Source organism: Aphelocoma coerulescens, chromosome 1A, assembly GCF_041296385.1.
Source record: "Aphelocoma coerulescens isolate FSJ_1873_10779 chromosome 1A, UR_Acoe_1.0, whole genome shotgun sequence".
Lineage (NCBI taxonomy): Eukaryota > Metazoa > Chordata > Aves > Passeriformes > Corvidae > Aphelocoma > Aphelocoma coerulescens.
Genome location: NC_091014.1, coordinates 62,073,338 through 62,095,307, shown reverse-complemented (window position 1 = coordinate 62,095,307; position 21,970 = coordinate 62,073,338). Strand labels below are relative to the sequence as shown.

Genomic DNA, 21,970 nt, shown 5'->3' with positions numbered 1-21,970 from the left:
TGCTCAGAATGCAAGATTTAATCACCATGTTCAATGTTAAAGAACATGTTGACTCCCTTACCCTTTTAGTCCAGGAAATTAATCATAGGATGCATCAGCCTAAAGTTCCAGCGGCAATGAATGTTTTCTCACATGAATAAAAAATGAGGAAGTGTGTGCTTGCACGTTTTCAACAGCACATTTTCAGGTGGTTTCCAACAGCCTCTGTCTCTAACCAGCTGTTTTCTCTGTTCCCTTCTCATGGCTTCTGCAGCAAACATGTTATTCAGAAGATTAACATTTTGATGAGGGAAAATGGAAAGTCCCCAAACCACTTTTTTCCTGCAGCCTGCATGACTGGCTGGGGAACATAAGATGTGCCTACTCGACAGCTTAGTGGAAAGGGGTAGAGCCAGCCAATTTATTTTCCTCTGACAGCTGAAAACCTCTAGTTTCTCTCCCTTTCCTGCCTTCCTTTTCTCTACTTCTGATTGCAGGGGTCACTGCAGACTAGTTCCACCTGGTTGCAAGCAGCTGTGCTGTTAATTACTTTATTGGCCATCGAAGATCCCAGCAGGTAATATTTTTGCTTGATTTCCCATCTCTTCTTTATGTTCCTCCTTATCTCTGCAGTGGGAATCAACAACTTTCCCAATGCAAGAGGTGGATGCTTAAAATAATAATGTATTTAATTGCAAAGGAATGTTTGAAGGGAAACAAAGTGCACTGTTCTCAGACATGCTTTGGTACTTCTATTTAATTAGAGCCTGCAGGAAGGCATTGCTTCATCTACTGCCACTACAAAGCACCACAGTCACAGGGTGGGATCACACTGTCCCCTGGAAATGTCTGTTTTGTGTTGATTGTCTTCCATCTCCTTTTATAGAGCCACATTTTATAGGGTTATACTGTTATGAAGTCAAATATTATAGGCTTGCTATAGGGAGAAGTTCATGAATTATAGAAATGTATACTATAAAAGCAGATATAAACCAAGATTATTACTTTGAGGCATTCATTCATTTGAATGGTTCTCATAAAGCACGGTAATGTCAGAGATTGCACTAAACACACCTTCATTGTGTGGGTAATCCAAGCACCACCTTAATTTTCTCCCCAGTTCTACTATTTAGGTAGAAAAATCTTGTACCAATGAACAAATACATCCTCTCCAGTAAAGCAGGGGGTGGCTACCCTTGGTCTCCTCGTGGATGATATCCAGAAACCAGTTAGGAAGCAATAAGGACTTAATTCTCCAGTATTGTTCCTATGGATCCCCTGCATTTATCAGTAAGTAACTGAGACTATTAACTGAGAGTGGCAGCCTACTTCTTTTCAAACAAGAAACAAAAGGACCACTGAGGAACCTATCAGAACCTCCTGGTATCCCCATGCCCTGCTGAAATAGAGTTAACATTTTCCAGGAGTGATAAAAGGGAAATGAAATTATGTTTGCTGACAATGAATTGGATTTCTTAGCAAGACTGTTTAAATGTAACTTTGATTGCACTGAGAAAGATGGTGATAAAGCTTCTTGCAAAATGCATAGGTTATAAATATTGCTAAAAGTACAACGAAACATAGAAATAAATTGTCTGGTTGGTGTGGTGTGCCTGTTACCAATAGCTTTTAATAAGATATTAGAGCTAGATAAACATCTGTCATTTTTGGGGCAGGCCAGTAGATCTTGCCTTGGGGAAGATGAATAAACTGGTTATTGGACTGAGGACCCTCACAGCCCTAATTTTCTTTAATTGCTCACCATCCCAAGGAAAAAGCTTCTGCTCTTGTCACCCAGGTTATGAATGATCAGGGTACTTGGTGCTGTCTTAGATGCCTGGAGCCTTGTTATGTGCCCACATAACGAGTGAGGCAGTGGGGAGGTGAATATTCCTTCTGCCTTGCTGGTTATTCTGGCTGACACTATTTTACCCTGACAAAACCATTGCAATCCTGCCCACAGCAGTGGTCTGAGCCTGGCCTGTGGTGTGGAGTGTTTTCAACAAGCAAGGGAGCTGGGAAGGCAGGAATTCTGTGGGACACCTGTAGAAGCAATTTCACAGTGTTTGTTCTGTGGAAGAAAGCCACAAACTTGGGAGAATACATCTGCAGGTGTTGCATCCTGCTGCAATGCTTATTTATCTGGCTGGCAACACAGAAGTGTTCAGAGATTTAAGTTGTGTTTTGAATTCACTTTGAGGGAGTTGCCAGAAAGTCAAAGAAAATCTGTTCCTTTCCTGTTTAAAAAACTCCATAGTCTGTGGAATGTAAAACCACTAGAAAGGAAAAAAAAAAATCCTTTATACAGTTAAAATGTTAAGCAAGTTACATTTTCATAGGATGTTATTTTTTCTTCTATTCTAAAATTACTGATTTTTTTTTTATTCCCTATACATGCTTGATAGGCCTACTATAAGCTTCTTAAGCACATGAAATGTTTTACCTACATATTTCCTGAGATGAAAAATGGATAGATGCTGTTAGCAGCTGATAAAGAACATCTCACTTAAGGTTCATTTCTATTGTTTGTGTCATCCCAATAAATTGCTTGGCACTTGCTTTAAAGCTTGTACTGGAAGTCAAACCAAGTATAAGTGTAGCAGTAATGGAAAATTATGTTTACTGTTACCTAAAACTTTGCATGACAAGGAATCTACAGCTGGATGGGCTCAAACTAGAAACTTCTTCATTAGATTCTTTTAAATGGAACTTATTTGTGCAAGAAGTGGAATCAAATGAAAATTAATCTTTAAAGTGGTGGGTTTCTTTGGTCTTCAAAATAAAATTGTAGGGTTCAGGATGATTTACCACATAAATAAACTGGATTAGAAAGTATTTTATATTAATTTCTTACATTTACATAGGGCTATTCATCTGAGAAAACAGCATCCTGTGTTGATTTACATCCTACTCTTTTTGCATATGTACCAAACTCCTAAAATAAGTAGCAGACCAAATGCTTTTTACCACTACAGAAAAGGATTAGAAAGGCAAAGAAAAAAATCCTAGTTACATGGAATTATCAATGGAAATGTTTTCTTAGGACTAACTGAGACCAGTAGGTTTTGGAGAGCTGAAAGTTATTTAAAATGACCTCTATCCTGACCGGCTCGCAGGTAAATAAGATTTGTCTATTTCTATACTTTTATTCACAGCTGAGCAGGCTTTGTCATGGTGGGGTAAATCATGAGTGTGAAGAGTTTGTAGAAGTATCTCCTAGGAGCAAACTCCAGGAGAGAGCACCTAAGGGTTACTAAAACCACAGGTACAGCTTCCAGTCCCAGTGGGCCTATTTTTGAGAACAGGAAGACTTTAGAGACAAAACATTCCTCAGCATTGGTTTTGGGTTTACAGTAGAGGAATGTTATCAGACTGTCAGAGAGAGGAGAGTAAGGTATGTTGGCTGATGTGTATTTCCTGCTGCTGTGGGTGAACCAAGTACAACCACAACCTTCTACGCCAGCTTCTTTTCTGCCTTACAGAAACTGCCTCCGAAACCAGACACTTCTAGACTAGAAAAACAAGGAAATGGTTGAGGTCTGAAGTTTCTCTCTGCTCTGCTTCCCTTTCACTTTGCCATTCTGGTAACTGCACACGTTGAAGAGACCATACAACCTGCCAAAGAAAGCAGGGAATTATCTTGATGGCAGTGCTGAGATAGCATCTCTAGGGGCACCAGTAGAGGAGCAGAATCAGCAAAAAATCATGATGGACTGGATAGGCTTTCTTTCTTTAAACCTCATTTTACTAGCAAACATTGAACTTAAATATGAAATACCTCCTTGAAACCAATGTGGAATCCCAAAATGGGACCTTTGTCAACAGAGCTATCCAAGTAAGAAAGGTTTCCAGAGGGTGCAAGCAAGATACCTCATGCAGTGAAACACAGGAGCTGGTAGCTTCTGGCCCTCAGAGGGGAATAACTTTTAATCCCTGCATGAGTCACTGAGACAGGCAGATACAAATACTCTTGTTAGCTCCCTGAGAGATCAGCATTCCCATCAGGCCACCACCCTGCTACATCTTGTACTCATTCTTAGCTCAAAGCAGATAAATAGGTCATTTGGGAAAAATGGACTCCAAAGAATTACAGAACTTCAGTAAAGGAAATGCAGTGTCACACTGTTAATTTTCTGATTGCTTTCAAAGATACTGCTCAAAAGTTTGGGTTTACCTTTAAATATGCTGTGTCTATTTCAAAGTAGAAATTCTAAGGTAATGTAATTGCAATCTGGACAAGGGTTGCACATCCTTTCACAGGCAGCTGAGTGTAGAGAGCCATTCAGGACAAGAACTGCCTGCTCTTTTTCTGTTGTTCTCTGGAAGAAAATCTTTTTGACTCCTCAGAGCGAAGACCGATGTTCCTGCCAAGGTAGACAGCAGAGAGAAGGAACGGGGAAAGACTAATGGAGTATTCTTCTGTGAATTTGTCTCATTCTTTCTGTAATCTGCATGTACCTTTGACCTTATGAGTTTCCAAAGATAGAGATTTCTGCAATGCAGTATGAAGCTCTTCTTTCTGTGTGTTGCCAAGAGAAAGAAATTCCTTTAAGGCCTTATGGTAATATTCATGCAGCTCTCCTGTTCATGGCTGTTGTTTAATGACAGATGGAATCAGACATTTGGACATGGCCAGAGGTGAACAGTGACTCATTCTACCTGGTTACCTGAGTTATGTGTCTGAACAACTGAATTATAATACACACAGGGAAGAGAAACTGCTGTAAAAGTGGAACAGTATAGTCCCAGGCAGGGGAAAAGAGCAAAGAAAGTGCTAAAACAAAAGGAATTGTTTCTCCAGAGTTTTAGCTCCTAGAGTCTTTTGTCTGAGTCTGGCTTCCAAACTTCTCAGTGGTTGTTCTGTTATTCCTGTTGGGTCCCATCACTTGTGCTTAGAGCTGGTCAAACAGGCTTTGACTGTCAGCAGAAGCAGCTGGATGCTCACACCTCTGCTCTGTTTGCAGGTTACAAGGAACACAGGGAAATGCTCCAAGCTAAAATCATGACAACACTAACAATAGTCCCAGCACATACCTTCCAGATGATTTTATGGGAACCAGCACTTCATGAATGTGAGTAGCACTCAATATCTTTCCTTCCCTCCCCACTGCTGCTTCTGCCTTAGCACACATGACTACTTTTTCCTGTCTCATGTGAGGGAATCACATCAACAGCTCTTCTAAGATATGGTGGCTAAATTAGAGCGACCACCATGGTGTTGCCAGAGCTGTAGACTTGCTTGGAAGAAGGGTCTATTGCAGGTCATTGAAATATCTATCTCCCATTTAACATTATATACATAATATTCGCTCGCACATGTATGGCTTGTGAGATATTCCAGCACTTCTAAGATTAAAAATTCCATGAGGAATACTTTGGAGTTTATCCTCTGGGATTTGTTCTCAGCACTTTACGACTGGTGTAAGTAAAACTGTACAAATAACTAACAAGTTACACATGGAAATTGAGCTAAGATGTTGTCTTGCTCTTTTCAGTTTTCTCTTTTTCTTTTTTTGTTCATACTTCTAGAACCTACAGACCGAAAATGAGATCTCTTTCAAGAAAAGCAGAATGCTGCCTGTATTTTCCAATTTCTCTGTTCTTCAGGGGCAATGAACTGACACTGCAATCAGTCAATACCAAAGAAAAGTAAGGTACAGTAACGTGACAGCAACAGTCTCTTGTGCTGTGCAATTTGCTATTAAATCCCTTGGATGTCAGATTATCTTAGATAGGCTGGCTTCCATTCCCTCTCTTCCTGTATATCATACTTGCCCTAAAAATATTGTTCCAAAATTTACTCTTGTACAACTGATCATGAGAAATGAGCTTGTCTTTTGCAGGCTTAATACTACTGATATTTCCCCCTCTTCCTCCTTTATAAACTTTATTTCTTTAAGGGATCTAGTTGACTTTTCACACTTCTCAAAAAATGTGTGGCTATCTCCTGAATGAAATAACCTCCCTGGTAATGGCAAAATCAAACTAAATTTAAGAAAGCCCGCACTTCTAGCTATCCTTAAAGAAGGCTTTCTCTGTACCACATTCATATGCTCTTCATGGAGGGTAGTAGAGAAGTGGCAGTCAAAACCCACAGCATCCTTAAGAATCCTTGACTGCAGTTAAACTCCAGGAAAAGTTTTTCATTTACTTTTTCTGAACCAATAATCTTCCAGTCTCATCAATGTTCATTTGTCTTTGCTGAACTGTCTGTAAAGAGAGGTGATTTTCCAGACTTACCTCAGCCTGAGCCATGTAGAAGTTACCATCTCTTTGAAATATGTTCTGACAGACATGAATTCTAATCAGGCACAGATGATTTTTCATTCACTGAAGACTTGAACCAAAAAGCAAGAGGTGACAAAGCTCAATCCTGCTAATTTTCTTTCCTCACTTTGCTAAACTTAATCAGCAGTTGCTGGCACTGACCTTTCTTTCCTTGACATCAAGAAAAGGATGGTCCTACTGAATTAATCACTTCCAGCTTGATGAGGAGTCAAGCATTGCTAGTCAAGTGTGGGATGCAGATAAGGACATGCATTCCCCCTAATGATCAAACACAGGTGACCCCATTGACACCACTTGTTTGGTGGACAGAACCCAACAACTGAAATGCTGAAGTAGAAATAGATTGTTACACTTGTGCAGATCTTTCCCTTCACCTCAGGGAAAGGGGAAAAAACTTTGCAGATGCATACAGAATGAAATTACTTTCTGGACATGATGGGACTTCATTTTGTCAGGCACTTTTTCAGGCCTAAATGGAATGTGTGGTTTTTTTACAAATTTACAGAACTTGGCCCTGTTGTGTGTGATGTGATGGATCCAGGAGAGCAGTGTACACTAACATGTCACACACTGGTCACATAAAGCCCTTCTGATAGAAAGGTGATAGAAAAAAACACTTGTGCTACACAGTTTGGAGATGTTTTAATGTAACCTTATAATCAGAGTTAGTCTTAATTTCTGAAAAAGATATTTAGAACAACATATAAAACCTGGAATTCTGACATCTTCCTTTGTTCATAAGAGATTCATTCTGAAGTTAGCATGAAGATATCTCATTACTCTTGCCCTGGATGTCTGGAAGCTGCCTAAAAGACCACAAGACCTTGTGATTAGGGAAGTAACAAGGGCAGAAAGAGAGCTGAAACACCTTTGAAATACATTTGCATCAAAAGGGAGCAAAATGTCCCTCAAAGATGGACATGAAGACACTGGGATAATATTTCTTTAAAGTGGTAAACTGGAGAAACAGTATTCTTTCATGAAGTTGTATGTGAGTCTTGCACAGATGCTCTCTCCAAATTTGCCCTCCACAAAAGATATAAAACCAAGCTGAATCAGGAGATTTAACTATATTCTGAGTGTTAGTGGGTTTGTTTTTCACCCTAAAATGCATCTTCAGCTCTGTAAACAAAATGTTGACATTCTGACCTCATAGTGACAGAAGATCTAAATAAAGACTTCTAGCAGGAAGAAAAACAAAGATAGCAAGTCAAGGCACTTTAGTATTAGTATTAGTATTAGTATTAGTATTAGTATTAGTATTAGTATTAGTATTAGTATTATTTTAGCAATTAGAAAGCATTGCCCATTAAACTCCTATTTTTTTTTTTTTTGGTAGGTATTGCTGCCATGATCCAGGAAGAGCCTTTCTGAGAAGTACTCCTTGTAACCATTCCACGTAGAAGCGAGGGAGACAAAGCTACCACTGACTGCAGGATTGATCCTTATGAATGTGTCATGGTTCTGTCGGGTCCAGACATCTTTTGTGGGATCTCATTTAAGCTGTTTACAGCATAGACACTTATGTCTGGGCTCTTTATCTAACTACCCTGAGAGGTGAAGGGAGACAAAAAGGCACTGACTAATTCACTTAAACTCAAGGAGACACTTAAGGTGATCAAGACTATCTGCTCACTAAAAACATCAAATTTGGTCCAGCAAGCATGAAAAGAGTTCGGGGAGGGAATACCTGGCAGGCATTTAGATCTAAGCAAAATTAATCTCACCCTTTTCTTCAGCAGGTGTTGCATAAATTAATAGATCACAGACACAGGAATAAGCAGATCATGTCCCCCATATGCCTCCAAATATGCTTGTGTGACAAAACAGTGAAATATTATTCCATCACTCCAGTAGCCCTCTACATTTACACCAAAAGCCCCCATCTGCTGATGCAGCCATAAAACAGCTTACTGCTGCTGCAGAGGGGAGGTCAACATTGCTGGCTGTTTGCTGGCTGCTGTATTCTTTGTTTGTGGCAACAAACCAAATGGAGCACAGAAACCCAACAGGCTTTTTTGGCTTGCAGTCAAACTGTGAAATGGTCCCATCAGCTGGGCTGTAGCCAACACTGCTTCTCATGTCAGGTATCCAGGGAAGAAATCAGTCAAGCCTGCAATGTCTGTCTTTCCCATTCCCACCTTCTCAGACTAAGCCAGGTGTTTTAAATTCATCACTCTCCTTCAGCCACCTTTCCTCCCCTGCTTGTGTTTTTTCCCCCCCCATATAAATATATGTGCATATGTCCTTTGTCAAACATAGAAATCTATTATTACCCTAGAAATTATATCAAGAACTATATAAAAAAGCCATTTCCTTTACCCTCTCCTTGCAATTATGTTCCAACTGCTTTAATAAACAGAAAAATCATTTCTTCCACACATCATTACTATTGAAAAGATTAAAACAGTCTGGCTATCATAAAGAAAGAAAAATAGCAGCCCACACACAGAGGAGTGACTTCTACGTGTAACCATCCAACCCAAATTCCAGGACACAGCCCCTCCTTGGTAAGAAATGTCTCAGGATGCTGCTTCCCTCCCTCTGCCCAAGCAGCTCTGGAGGTGCTGAAGAAAGAGGAAGGAAAGGCAAAAATATGTAACTAAAAAACAGCCAAACAAACAACAGTGGGGAAGGCTCTCTGCCTGCAACCTGTCTGTAGCCCAGGAAAATCAATCAGTCTCTAAACTGATTTCTAAAACAAGAGAAGAGGCTGGGAAGGGCCAGTACTTCAGTGTCTGAGCCATTCTTTGTTCAGCTTTGCCTGTGTTATTGCACATAAGAATGTGTTATGATTTGCACTGAGGAGTGCTAGTTTATTATCCCAAAAAATGTGTTGGACAGCTTCATCACACAGACAAGAGATTCATTTCACTGGTGCCTACTTTGTGTGAGGCAAGTTTTAAGAGAAGCCTATTGCTTCCTGTACTTTTGATGAAAATACATTTAGGCTGTTTTCTCTTAACTTGGGTCTTATTTGATAAGTTCTGTGTCCTTATTGTAGCATTTAACTGCCCATAAAATTGTACTCAGGGAAGAGCTGTTACAAACATTGCATCGTAACCACCCCTGGATTGTTCAGTGCTCGGTACAGTGTGGTCGCTTTCCTGATTGAGGCCTGAGTGCTCTATTACTGTGCAAATCATGTTAGAATGAAAATAGGAAATGGGAGAAGTGTTTCTCATTGATTATGAAGTTGAAAGCTGTTTTATAAGCAATGCAGGATAGTTTACCTTGTGACTCATGCAGCTGTACAATTCAATAACACCTATCTTATCCACAATGCTATAATCAAGTCCCGCTGTTTTTCTTGAGGTTGCTGCATCTTTGTGTGCATCCACATTGCAGTGGAAACACTCATTTGCTAAAATAACCCTAGGTGTGTCATCCAGAGCTATGTCCTTGGCAATCTCATGTTACTGTTGAAAGCTCTCAGTCTCTTCTGGCTGTCTTTGATTTCTCTCTGTGTGTCCCTCAGGACAACTTCCAGGGAGGTTGCTGACAAACCAGCTCCAGCTGCACTATCCAGACACCCCAGGCTGCACACAGAGGGCTCTTCACGTCTGCACATTGGACCTTTGCTGGCCCAAGTTAAAGCCACACAGGTCCCACTTGTTGGGAGCTCTGCGTTGTCCCTTTTTCTCTTCTTCACTTCTTAAAAGCAGCAAGACAGTGTAAAGAGATGGAAATTTTCTTCTGACCTCTTTTGGATTTCAAGGCCAGCCCTCATATCCTCAGGGAATAGACAACCATGTGGGCTGAACATGCTGCTTGACACAATTTATCTTAACAAAAACACTTGACTTGTAAAAGTAAACACTTGCAAGAAACTGTGCCAGCTATAATTCCATCACTCCACTGGCCCTATTAAGCACTTTAATAAAAAAAAATTAAGTTGTCTCCCATTACTGCACAGAGCTTTGTTTTTATAGCTTATGCTACTGTCCCAGTGTAGTCACAAAACCTGCCGTGTTAGGAAATCCAGCTCTCACTGCCTTGGGATAGGCTAGGCCAAGTTAGGCTAGGCTGGAAGGGGGGTCACAAGGCCACTTGATTGAGTTTGTAGCTTCTTTTGACTTGGAACTTTGAGGGCTTCTGTTTTCAGCATGTTGGTAACTTGACACCTTTTTCTGTATTTAGAATGGTTTTGGGAAATGAAGATGTGCCACAAAGCTTAAGCTGGAGGCTTGGGTCCTCTGACTAAGCATCAGATTTGTTTACTCCCTTTTGATGGCAAAGTCTCTTATTGTGGGTGAAGTTGTCTATGTCGGAAAGGATTTGATTTAAATTTTGTATCCCAGGGTAAATAGCAGTTACTTCAGAGACAACAAATACACAAAGCTGTGTTTTCATCACTCTGCAAGTGTAATTATGCCAGACTGATATGAGAAACAGGCACAAGAATTGGATCATTCAGAATTTAAGGTGATTGTTCATCACCGAAATGGTGAAAAGCACCACTGATTATGATAAAAGATGTTCAATATTCATGCTTCCTGAGGAGGGAAAAATATTTTCCATGGAGCTATTTCTGGGACAATGGTAATTTTTCCATCAATAATGCTCTGAATAATACTTCTATACAGTTCTTTGTGTTAAAGTTGTTTAAATATCTTACCTTATATTTCTATATGAAAATTTGTTAACTTTTAAAATAGAGCTTACACACTGAATTTCCTGGGTCTAAGGAGAATGACAACAATAATACAATGATTTATTTCTCAGCTCTTGGGTACCAGCCTACACATTCAGTTCTAAATTAAATGTTCTTCCTTTATTTTTTAAATATAAAATGTTCATATTTTAGCAACCAGAAAAACTCCATTAGGTAAGACTACACTGCATAAAGGAGGTCAAAAGAGTCCATATTCCAGAGAATTCTGTGCTTTAAAAACTTCACTGCTCCTACTGTAGTTCTTCCTTATGCAACCAAATACCAGTTACATGAAAAATTGTGATAACGTTGCAAAAGCTGCCAGAGCTCTGAGATGAGCTTTTGTACCAGTAACAATGAACAACACTGACAATGAGCAACACTTTTTTTTTTTTCTGTTAGAGAAAAAAGAGCTACTCAGCACAGCTAACTTTGGAAAGAACAAGCTGCCACTGTGCTCATCTTGGAGCAATTTAAAGGTGTGTATGAGTTAGACGCCTGAAGTGGCCACCTAAAAACAGAGGCTAGACAGGAGTAAGGGAATAAAGGTAGGTATTTGTTTGAAAGGCCTTCAAAGGTACCCCTGGGGAGCCAGAGGCTACTGCCAAGATGGACACCAAGATGGACGTCAGGTCACGAGTTCTTCACACCTTTATAGGCTTGGTTCATTTGCATATCAGGGTTAATTCTCCAATTAAAGCTTCAGTTAATGATGTAATTTCCCCAAGCTTGCCCCCCCTTTAGAAGCTTTTGGTTTATACTTTCTGGGCCTGGGACGGTCTGGGTGTTCTTGGAGAGCAGGCCTGGAGAGGCTTTGTTATGTCTACCTAGCACGAGAGAGCAGAAATTAACAGGCTACAAGAAACTGCAGAGTTACACACTAGGCAGTACAGGGTTTGAAAAATATAAAAGGTAAAACCTAAGGCATCAAGTTCACTCTGCCCTGGTCTAGGAGAAACAGGAAAGAAGTTTATGAGCCTTGTTTCTTAGGGTCTGCCTGAAGTTGCTCCACCTAGGAGACAGAGGGGAGATGTGGTCTGGAAGGTCACCAATAGCAGAGTAATGACCTGTAGAGGGATGGTGAAGTTTTGTTATGGAGAAATCTCGGCACATCAGCAAATGATTCACTACTAAATTGATGTTTTCTTACCTTCAGCCTCTGCAAGAGCTGAGAACAGAGCAGAATGCATCTGGAAATGGTAACTCATCAGCATGCCTAACACCTGGAATGGTTGCCTGTCACCAGGAAATTTTTCTGTTTAAATCTATGGACTTTGAGTGAAAACTTTCAAGATACTTCCAAGACTCTCCCTCTGAATTTCCCTCCATCAATGTCCACAGGACAGGTTTTCCCTGCCTTTCTGATGTTCTGCTGGTCTGACTTGCACTTTGTCGGGCTCTGAGCCCTGCTAGAAACTTGAGGTGATAAGAAAAAAAAAAAAAAACAATAAAAGAAGCATTAAAACAACAGAGTATTGAACTCCTTTTTAAAACTCTTTGACATGCAGAGGCCTCCCATTTTATATCTAACTCACAGGATAAATTCTGCAGAAATCCAGAGGCTTCATCCCAGGAGAATCACCTAGAGTAGTCCAGCACAGACTTAGCACAGAACATCACTGCATGCACACAGCTGTATGGATTTTTCTGCAGCTGCTCACTCCAGCAGACTGGGTGTGTTGACTGCAGAGCAGGATGGGCAAATTGCTGGGCTGAAATGTGTGACTGAGATATGAATTAGCATCTCCTGACTACTCGTCTGCAAGGAGCAGGTATTGTCACTAACAGTGAGATACCACTTCAGTCTTCATGGACTTCACCCTTTGTACTAGAGGGAGTTTGCTCAGGCAGGCTTGGAAATGGCAAGTGCAATAAGGCAGTACTCTTTCACCTCCCAAAAGTAAGAAAGAGAGAAAGAAAGGGTTATGGTTGTGTATTCTTCCCTTCTAATTTAAGCCCATTTTGCGAAATTACCATAACGCCTTGGATATGCTGGGCTGCATCTGCTAATTGTTCTCAATTCTACTGCCTTTAAGCAACTGTGCCTTGGTCTGTGGCTCATCTGTTGTACCTTTGTTAGCAGTCTTGCTGGTTCTGTGGCACAATTCATACCTACATCAGCCTATTCACAATTTTCTTTGTGTTTCTCAGTGCTGCTACTTTCATCTTTTGTTATACTGATACAGTAATGATTGCTGCATTTCAAAGTCCTGTGCACTCTTTCTTTTCTGTCAGTCAGACTATCATTCAATTTTTAGGTAGGACAGTAGCAGAGATTAAAATCAAATTATTTTTAAAGATCACTGACAGAGCCAAGCTGTATCCTATCTCCTTCTGGAAGCAGAAGCATGAAGATTATACAATGAAATACTCCAGAAACACATAGAAAAAAATCTTCCTTTGCTTTTGTGCTCCTTTTGTGTGACTTCTTCTCTCTTTCCCGCAGATTAATAACCTAAGTAGACACCCAAAAAATCTCAGCTCCATGGCATGGGAAGTTCCTCATCTACACCAACTGAGACCTCATTGAAGCTATTCATTCTCACTCGGGGCTTTGTAGAGAGACATCACTCTCCGAGCCAGAATCCTTGTCTTTGTGAACAGCAACGTGTCAGGTAACTCACATTTGATTTTCCCACTGTTACTTTGCCAGGCCCTTAGCCCAGCTTCCTCCTCTGCTGGTGCTTTCCTGGCAGTTCACAGGTTTGTCTCCATCAGCACAGAGCTGTACAATAGAGTCAGGCCAAGGCGGACAGCTCTGAGTAATTGTTTCACAGCACTCTTAAATAATTTCAAATCATGTGAAATGATGAAAAATAATTTCAAACCATGACAGACTTTTTTGGTTTTCTGCAAGTAGACTACCTAGCAAATTTTCCTGTAGGAGTGTTTCTAGTCTCAACAGAGGATGTCTCCAGCACCCAAGAGCATCGAGAGCACCCGTCTGTTCTCAATATCTGGATTTGCAAAAGACTTTCTGGGAAGCAGGTCAGAAACTGCCAAAATAATCTGTGCTTTCCAAAATCATGCAGCAAGCTGTTTATGCTAGAGAACAATCAAGCCATCAGCTGGTGGTAGATGGCCTCCCAAATTCCTGAACTGCTGTTTTATACAGTGCTCCCAGGCACTGTGTTTGCTTCCCACTCTCTTCCCCTTGTTTTTGCTTCCCTGGAGGCTGCTGCTGACTCCAAAAGAGCAAATGTCTTGTGTGCAGAAACAACATGCTTGTTTCATGGAAACTGTGTCCATGCTGAAGATAATACTCAATGATTTTGCCAGATCAAGACCAAAATACTGAACACCTTCAAGATCATCATTGTCCTTGTATAATCCATATGATTGCTGATTAAACCAAGGGTATATTGCAATTATAACAAAGGTTAAAATCTCTGATTTTGCACAAGGAAAGGTGGGAGCTGAACAAGTATATAAGAAGCAATGAGGAGTCAGGAATTTCCCTTGGGACTAAGTGCTCAGTTCTAAGAATATCCTTGAAAATTCTGACTTTCAGTTCCAGATTATACATCTCCAAGAAGTGTAAGTGCTGCCTGTCAACACCACAGAGCCAGCAGAAATCCTGTTTTCCCTCCTATCCTATTACTCAGCACAGGGTTAGTCATAACTGCCCAAAATAAATGTAACTTTATAAGACCTTCACTATGCCTTGCTATCCATCTCTCTGGATTATTTAATTATTTCCTTTTCTACCTTACTTTTTCTTCTTTCAGTTTATTGAATTTAAGGGAGTGTCTAGAGCTACAAGTTCATGTAAATTAAAAAAAAATAAAACACTTCAGGCTCTTCTCTTATGTTTTTAAGTGAATCAGGAAATGCACAGCTATCAAATCTAAAACAATTATCGGAAGCAAAAATCCTTACCAAGACAAAAACCCCCACCCAATTCAAACACTGCATATTATCTCTTGCTAACATCACCATTAATAATCTTTGACCATATTGGCAGAGGAAAGTAAATGGTAAAAACTCTCATCAAAGGACCAGAAGATGAAAAATAAAATCCTGGAGGTTAAACCTTGACTTTTCAGGAAGGATGTCAAAGGCAAACTGCAGTAGCTGGTCTCTTTGCTCTACTGTGTGCTCTGCAAGAGAGCACAATGCCTGACTTCAACTCCATTTCAAAACAAAAAAGACATTGTTATTTCTGTGGAATTTAAAAGACATTTCCTTTACCATAAGAAATATAAGAATGTATTTCTTTTTATATGCAGGTTTGTATGCTCAAAATTACCATGAAAGAGAAATATGTGGGTTTTTTACCATTCAATGTGCTCATTGGACACAGAACTGACAAGAGTTTCACAAATGAGAAATTTGCAGGCAGGACATTGACAGATTTTCATATCCCACCTTACAGCAGCAGAGAGAGATAAATTGCTGCGTTATCCTGGATATTTCTAATATTAAAAAGCAGAAAGAGCAATAATTTCAAAGCCTGGAGCAACTTTGCCTTTTTCAGCACATGAGATGTTCTCCCTTTCATAAGACTTTCACCATGGTTTCTGTAATATTGCTGAAGTTTCCCCACTGGGACAGTACAAGCCTGGATTAGCATTTGGGCTGAGGTCTAGATTACTGCATCAGGGATGTTTCAGTGCAAAGGATTTGCTGCTACACCAACCCCTTTTTTTTTCTTTCTTTTTGACTGACTTAGTTGTAGAAAGTTAACTTGAAAAAAACCCAACCAAACAAAAACCAACAGCTGGAATATATTCTTGAATATGTAAATTTAATTTAGTTTCACTCCAATCCTCGTCAGAGCAGCTCTCAGAGTGAGGATCTGATGGGAACAATAAGAAGCTGTATGGGAATGCATATTCCTCAGTCTATAGAGGGACAGAGAAATCAGAAATGTGTACTCTTTAAAGGTAAAATCCACAGAGAGGAGCATTACCATTTACATTACTGAGGTGCCCTTTAGTTGAGATCCAAATTTATCTTACTGAATTATCATCTTTAGGCAATGTATTCTCTCTGCAGGTTGGAAAGTGCTGTTTTATATGCCCAATATAATGTTGGTCATTTATTAATATTCATGACAATGTCAAAAAGGGATGGCACTGTTATTTTTTGACACAATTTTAGTCTTCTTCCTGTCATAGTTGGAGTCATAATGGCAAAATTGAGGTGGCACCTGGGTGTGGTTTGTTTTACTCAGTATCCAAATGCCAAATAATAAACTTTGTGTGATATCAACTTTAGGCAGCTCAACTCAGCACAACTGGCTTTTGCAAAAGGTTATTGAAGCTTCATATCAACACATTTTCCTACCAGATAAACATAACATTAATGATATCTTAGCAACTATCAGTGATGCAGCATAGTGCTCTAAATGTGGATCAATATTTCAGTGCTGCAGCGACTTTGGATTTGCCTCTGAGGTGATATTGTGACAGTGTGGAACCAGAGCTCTTCCCAGAGCTCCTGTGCTGTCAAGTGGCTACCCATCCACTGCATCCATTCATCTTTTGCTACAGCATTGCCCAAGTGTGCCTACAAATAATTTGTCTGAGTGAATGGTGCCTGCTCTGGAAAAATTAGATAAGATGAGGTTATCCAGCGAGGTCTTCCCAGTTGTAAAATGAAGTCATTAATTTAGTCACGACATTAGATGATATTTTGAACTCTCTGAAATCAAGTTTCTTACCATTTTCTGTCTCAAATGTATTTAATTTAGTACTCTGGATGCTCTACCAAGTTGACAATGCCAATGCATCATTCATGCTTCATGAGCTTCACTTGGGACTGCTTTATTTCCCCAGCTTGGCAAAGTCTAGTTGTTTCACTAAGTGCCTTCCTAGTTGCTTCATTAAGTGACTTTCAGATCTCAGCATGGACCTAATTCTCCACCCTGCAAACTGGCCTGAGGTCAAGAAGCTGATCACTCTTTCATGTTTAAGCATTTTGTCTCTAAAGTTCTATCACAAAGAGATTTCCTCATTCTGTTATTAAAAGCAGCAAGCTGATCTGGAGGTTGGCTCCCACCAGCTGCAGGGAAATTACCAGGTCCAAAGTCATAGACTTAAGTGATGGCTGCAAGAACTGAAGCCCCTGTATCCAACCCCACAGTGTTGGATGAAACCCCACAAACCTCTGCTTGGCATCTCTGAGTTGGTATCATGAAGTTTTATTATTTGGCATTTGGATACTGAATAAAACAAGCAAAAAAGTATCTCGTTATCCTTCCCCAACCTGACAATAATAACCTTGCTCAGGAGGAAGCTTGCTTGTGCTTGAGACACAGGAGACAAAATCTTGCAGTCCCATTCATTCTTTTATTTCTCCATGACTTGAATACACTAAAATGCCAAGTGATTAAAATGAAGAGTATGAAGGAAAGATTGTTTAAGGTGACTGAAAAATTATCAACCCCCAACAACTTCTCTTAAATTCTGTCTTAGAAATGGCATCTTATCCTCTCCACAGCCGCAGTTCTCCAGAGCTTGCTGGGAAAAATAATGTAGCAGCAAAAAGATAACTAAAGCCTTGCAACAGAAGACTGAAACAAAGAGAGACATGGAATTGCTTTGATAATTTATCCATCCAAATACTTAAGACTAAAATACCCACAGAAAAACTCTATAAACCCCTGAGAAAACACAAGTAGTGAGATAGAAGATGACAATTTAGCAAGATCAAGGATTAGAGTGTTCTGTGGAGCAATTGATGAAGGCCAGAACTTCCCTGTTCTGTTGGCTCCTGCCTTACTGGAAGACTTGTGAGGGTGAGAAAGAGATGTTGCATCACTCTTAGGCTGCTCAATGATTATCATTCACCTCAAAAAAACATTCAGGGGGTTGTATAGTGGTGGCATATAGGTGCCAGAGACTATGAAAACCTGAACTGCCCCATCATCTTGTCATGTGGCATTGTGCACAATCAGTTGGTGCCTTGGGTGATGCCTTCCAAATTTGTCCTTCAGTAGTGAAGGGCTTGAACACCAAAGCTCTTCAACATTCCTTCCCTTGGTTTGGCTCAAAAGGTCTTTTTCTATCTCATTCACACACTGCTTTCCATTGCCTATGGACAGGCTAGACTGGGAACCACTCTTTCCATTCCAGAGGAGCTGCTGGTATTTTATAATTTTTTTGAAATAACATCTTGGAAAGCTGACATATTTTGTTTTAACATTTTTGACTGAAATGAACAATGTTGATGTTCCCAAATTAGAATGTTTGTCTTGCTGAACTCAGTTGGAGCTCTATTTGAAGTCAATTCAAAATGAGCATACCTCTGCCAGTGGTGCAGCAGGCTCCTGGCTTGCCACTTGCTTTGGGATGAAGCTGCAGTGACCTAGGGGAAGTTCAGGGTGGGATAAAGGAGCTTGGCCTGTAATGGAGCATGAGAAATAAGTCATGTGAATTTTGACATAATAGGATTTGAAGGGTTCAAGTAGAACATATTTCTGAATAGGTGATTATGTCCTGCAGTCATTCTGTCTCACAAAAAGGATGTACTGGCATGACAGGGCACAGGAACGGGACATTCCTACCCAGAGAGGAGCAGTGCTGAGTCTCTAACACTGAAAGTGGTCGTGGCAGGTCAGCATGAGTTTTATTTCAAAAACAATCCACAGCAAACTTTAAGGAAGAGAAGCTCATGGTGTGTAAGAAAAAAAGAAAAGCACCAATCCTGAGCTTGCTTTTCAGTGTCTGTTATTAGGTCTGAGGGCAAAAAAACAGCTTGCAGACAACAGGAGAGTGGCTGACTAGATATCTGCTTCTCCCAAGTCCTTCTCCTTCAGCTTCTGAACAAATTGACTCAACATACTCAGGCAGTGGGTAGGGTAATGAAATATTAACTCCCTCTTTCTTGCTCTCCTTCCCCTTAAGGTAATTCCTTCTCACTTGATGTAATTTTCTCTTTTTCCAAGGAAAATTATTCTTTATTGAGACTAAAGGAGGGGAAAAGTGGAATAAAGTGTTAATGTGACTAGAGGGGTTGGGGGAGGATTCACTTTCTTGAATACTGATGCTATTGTGGGTTCTGTATTTTCTGTGACAGGGCTACTCAGCATGCATGACTTTGGTTAATAACTTGTCCAAATCAGTGTCAAAGACTCAGTACCCTGAGTATGAAATACTCTATTTTTCTCCCATTCCAAATGGAAAACCAGTGTCTGAGATTTCTTGTAGATATTTTCATCCCACTTGCATGATGTTTTGAAAGCGTAATTTTTGAGATTTTGAAAACCAGGTAGCCAGGGATTTCACACTGAAATTTCTTCCTTGATCCCAACCCCTAGGACATCTAAGGTGTTCAGCACCCAGTCCAAACGTTTACCTATAATGATACGTCAAAAATTTTGCTCATGGAGTGGTTCAGAGCATTTACCCAGAGAGAAACAACTCCTATTGGATGCTTCATAACAGAAACCAAAAGTAATTTCAAATCTGTTTTTGCTTGAAGTAGAACATACCTCAGAAAAAGATTTCCAATTCTATCACCAAACTGTTCATGGATGATTGTTAAAAATACTGGATTCCAGCACCTTCCTGTGCAGATTGTAACTACTTTGTCAGTAAGCCTGAAGTATGTCAAGTGCATAATCACAGATGGGTAATAAGGGATAACTGATGGCACAATTTGCTCCAAAAAAAAAAAAAAAATCCCACCCCACCCACCCAAGAAAAAAAAACCCAAAACAACCAAAAAAAACCCCCAATAGCAACAACAAACACTAAAAAACCAAACCAACCAGAAAACAGCTTCAAATTTTCTAGACATCTTTTGCTGAGAAACACACTGGTCATTGCTGTCCCTGTGCTCAGCACAGAGCTCAAAGCATTCACCTCAATGAGCACCAGAAATGGTTTGTCCTTTCCCTACAAGATGAAGTGGACATCAAGCTAAAAAAGGGCAATTCCTGAAATCAAGAATCACCCAGTGAAGTTCAAGCCTGTGGGAAGCCCACCTTGTCATGGCATGGACACAGGTCCTCTGAGGACTTGGAAAAGAAGCAATGAGAGGAGAACAAGAAGTTGAGAGAGAAGGCAAAATTCTCCCAGACAACTAGTCAGGGTAAATCACCTAATTCTGAGCAACATAAAGCACCTGACCTCTACAGAGTATGTCAGTTCCTTGCATTACTGTCAGTGCAGAAAGCAGTCCATGCTTCAGCATGCACTGTTCATAAGAAAGTTGTGCCATCTTGTGGGAAAATGTGGAAAATATCAAACCATACCTTCACATACATGATGCAAAATGAAGGACGGGTGCCTCCATGATCAGATATTTGAGGGAATATTCAAATATCACCATGCAAAGGTCACTATGCAAGGGGAAGTCCCCAGCCTGAGCACTGAAGGACATAAACCTTCAAAAGACAAGTTCAACTTCCTGATCTAAAGACTTATGTGGGCTTTGTAGTTCTAAGACTGAGAAGACAAACTCAAACAGGTAATTTATTACTGAAAAGTGCCCGTCGGGGAGATTTTTCCCAGCCAGCTGTGAACTTCCACAGTGGGCTAATTCTTACCCACAATAAATCAGCATAGCCCAGCTAACTCATACCATCCTAATATGGAACCTTTTTAAGAAAAGAATATGCAGGCTGATCAGGAGAGACAGCAATGAAAATTAAGGCAAAAGAAGAATATCAGAACTGGCAGAAGAAAAGTATCATCACAGCATCGGTGTCTGTGATTCTTGGCCAAGAGCAAGCCCACGAGACTTCATATCCCAGAGAATCCTGTCATATTAGGAGTAAAAAATGAAACCTAGATAATAGCAACAAATGTCTTGGTCAGAGTTCAAACGCTCTACAGCTAATCCTTGGATTATTTATATCGTTTGGAACAGCAATGCTTTTCAAATAGACATTTGGATATGATTATTACTGGACTGCTGCTGCTCAGGAATCCTGTTTGAGAGGCATCTTGGGAGAGAAAAGAGAGAAAAGGGACTTGAATCTGTGGGGCCAGGGCACAGTGGCAGAGAAGAAAAGTGGAGGAAGCTGCCCACTCTCTTAGAAAACAACAGGTAGTACAAACCTGTGGCAGAAGAGGGCTGTGCTGTATCCTTTCCCTCTCCAGGAGAGAAAGTGCTTGGAGTGTTTTCCCATTGTTCAAGCCTGTCCCTGGCCCTGATGTTGTGGGGAGAGCTCAAAGCCTCCTCTTAGCCCCTCTGCTCACAGCTGCTTCAATAATTGTAGCACACTGCTTCTAGAGGATGAGGTTAATGAGCTCTGTACAGCCCAGGCTGCTCAAGCTGCTCAAGCTTCACAGCTGGGCTTGCCCTTTGACAGGAAAAAGTGCCAGATGTATCTTATTAGCTGCACTGCTTTCCCACAGCCATTTCAATAAGGCAAAATAGGAAAGAAAATTCTTGAATGCAAAAGAAGAAAACAAACAAGAACACAGGTCAGGACAAGATGTATTGCCATAAAATCATATTTGGGACACACATGCTTTAAATCTAAAAGCAACTGGGAGATGCTAGACAGTGGAAGGAGAAAGGATATTAAAAAATAAAAAAAAAGACTGTCGGAAGTCTTAATAAGCAACGAAAAAGGAAGTCTGAAAACTTATGTTTTTTTGCTGCTTGGAAATCTTCCCTTTTTCTTAACAGTCCCTTGAGAAACAAGTGTTCAATGGCAGGGAGAAAATTTTTAGTCCGGTTTGTTATTTTTACAGTAAGAATAAGGACAGTACAAAATAAGGTCAAACATCAAAACAAACAGAAAGTTCATGTGATATGTCCAGAATGTTGACAGAAGCTATTTTAAGTGAGTGTAGGTCCATGGAGTAGGGCAAGACTCAATGTGCTGAACTTTAAGCTTTAACCTAAGTTGGAGATTCAGTGCATTCTGTTCCCTGGAAGTCAATATAGAGAGAGGGGCTCCAAAGAGAGAAGTTATAGATCTCTCTTCAACGTTTGAATTTTGGCAGATTGAACCAGGACTCTGCTGTGGCCATATTCATGTTGGGGATGTTTGGTTCAGGATACCAGACTCATATGTGCTGGTTTTGGCTGGGATAAGAGTCAGTGTTCTTCAGAGTAGCTGGTTTGGGACTGTGTTTTGGATTTGTG

General features: G+C 40.3%; 2 long non-coding RNA genes across 4 annotated transcripts; one reads left to right on the top strand and one right to left on the bottom strand.

Annotated features, from left to right (window-relative positions):
* The first annotated feature begins 72 nt into the window (after nt 1-72).
* LOC138104738 (uncharacterized) lies at nt 73-12,302 on the top strand. Of its 3 annotated transcripts, none has more exons than XR_011148248.1 (6): nt 73-556; nt 4,944-5,051; nt 5,509-5,628; nt 7,607-7,881; nt 11,324-11,400; nt 12,078-12,302. It is a non-coding gene; the product is annotated as an uncharacterized lncRNA (long non-coding RNA). The 3 variants fall into 3 exon arrangements; XR_011148247.1 differs by having other exon boundaries at nt 74-556; nt 5,509-5,633; XR_011148249.1 differs by lacking the exon at nt 73-556 and adding an exon at nt 1,183-1,269 and having other exon boundaries at nt 5,509-5,633.
* A 4,903-nt stretch (nt 12,303-17,205) lies between these two features.
* Nucleotides 17,206-21,119, bottom strand: LOC138104737 (uncharacterized). The gene is made up of 3 exons (XR_011148246.1): nt 20,932-21,119; nt 18,171-18,268; nt 17,206-17,438 (listed from the first exon to the last, which is right to left on the bottom strand). It is a non-coding gene; the product is annotated as an uncharacterized lncRNA (long non-coding RNA).
* Nucleotides 21,120-21,970: the final 851 nt, after the last annotated feature.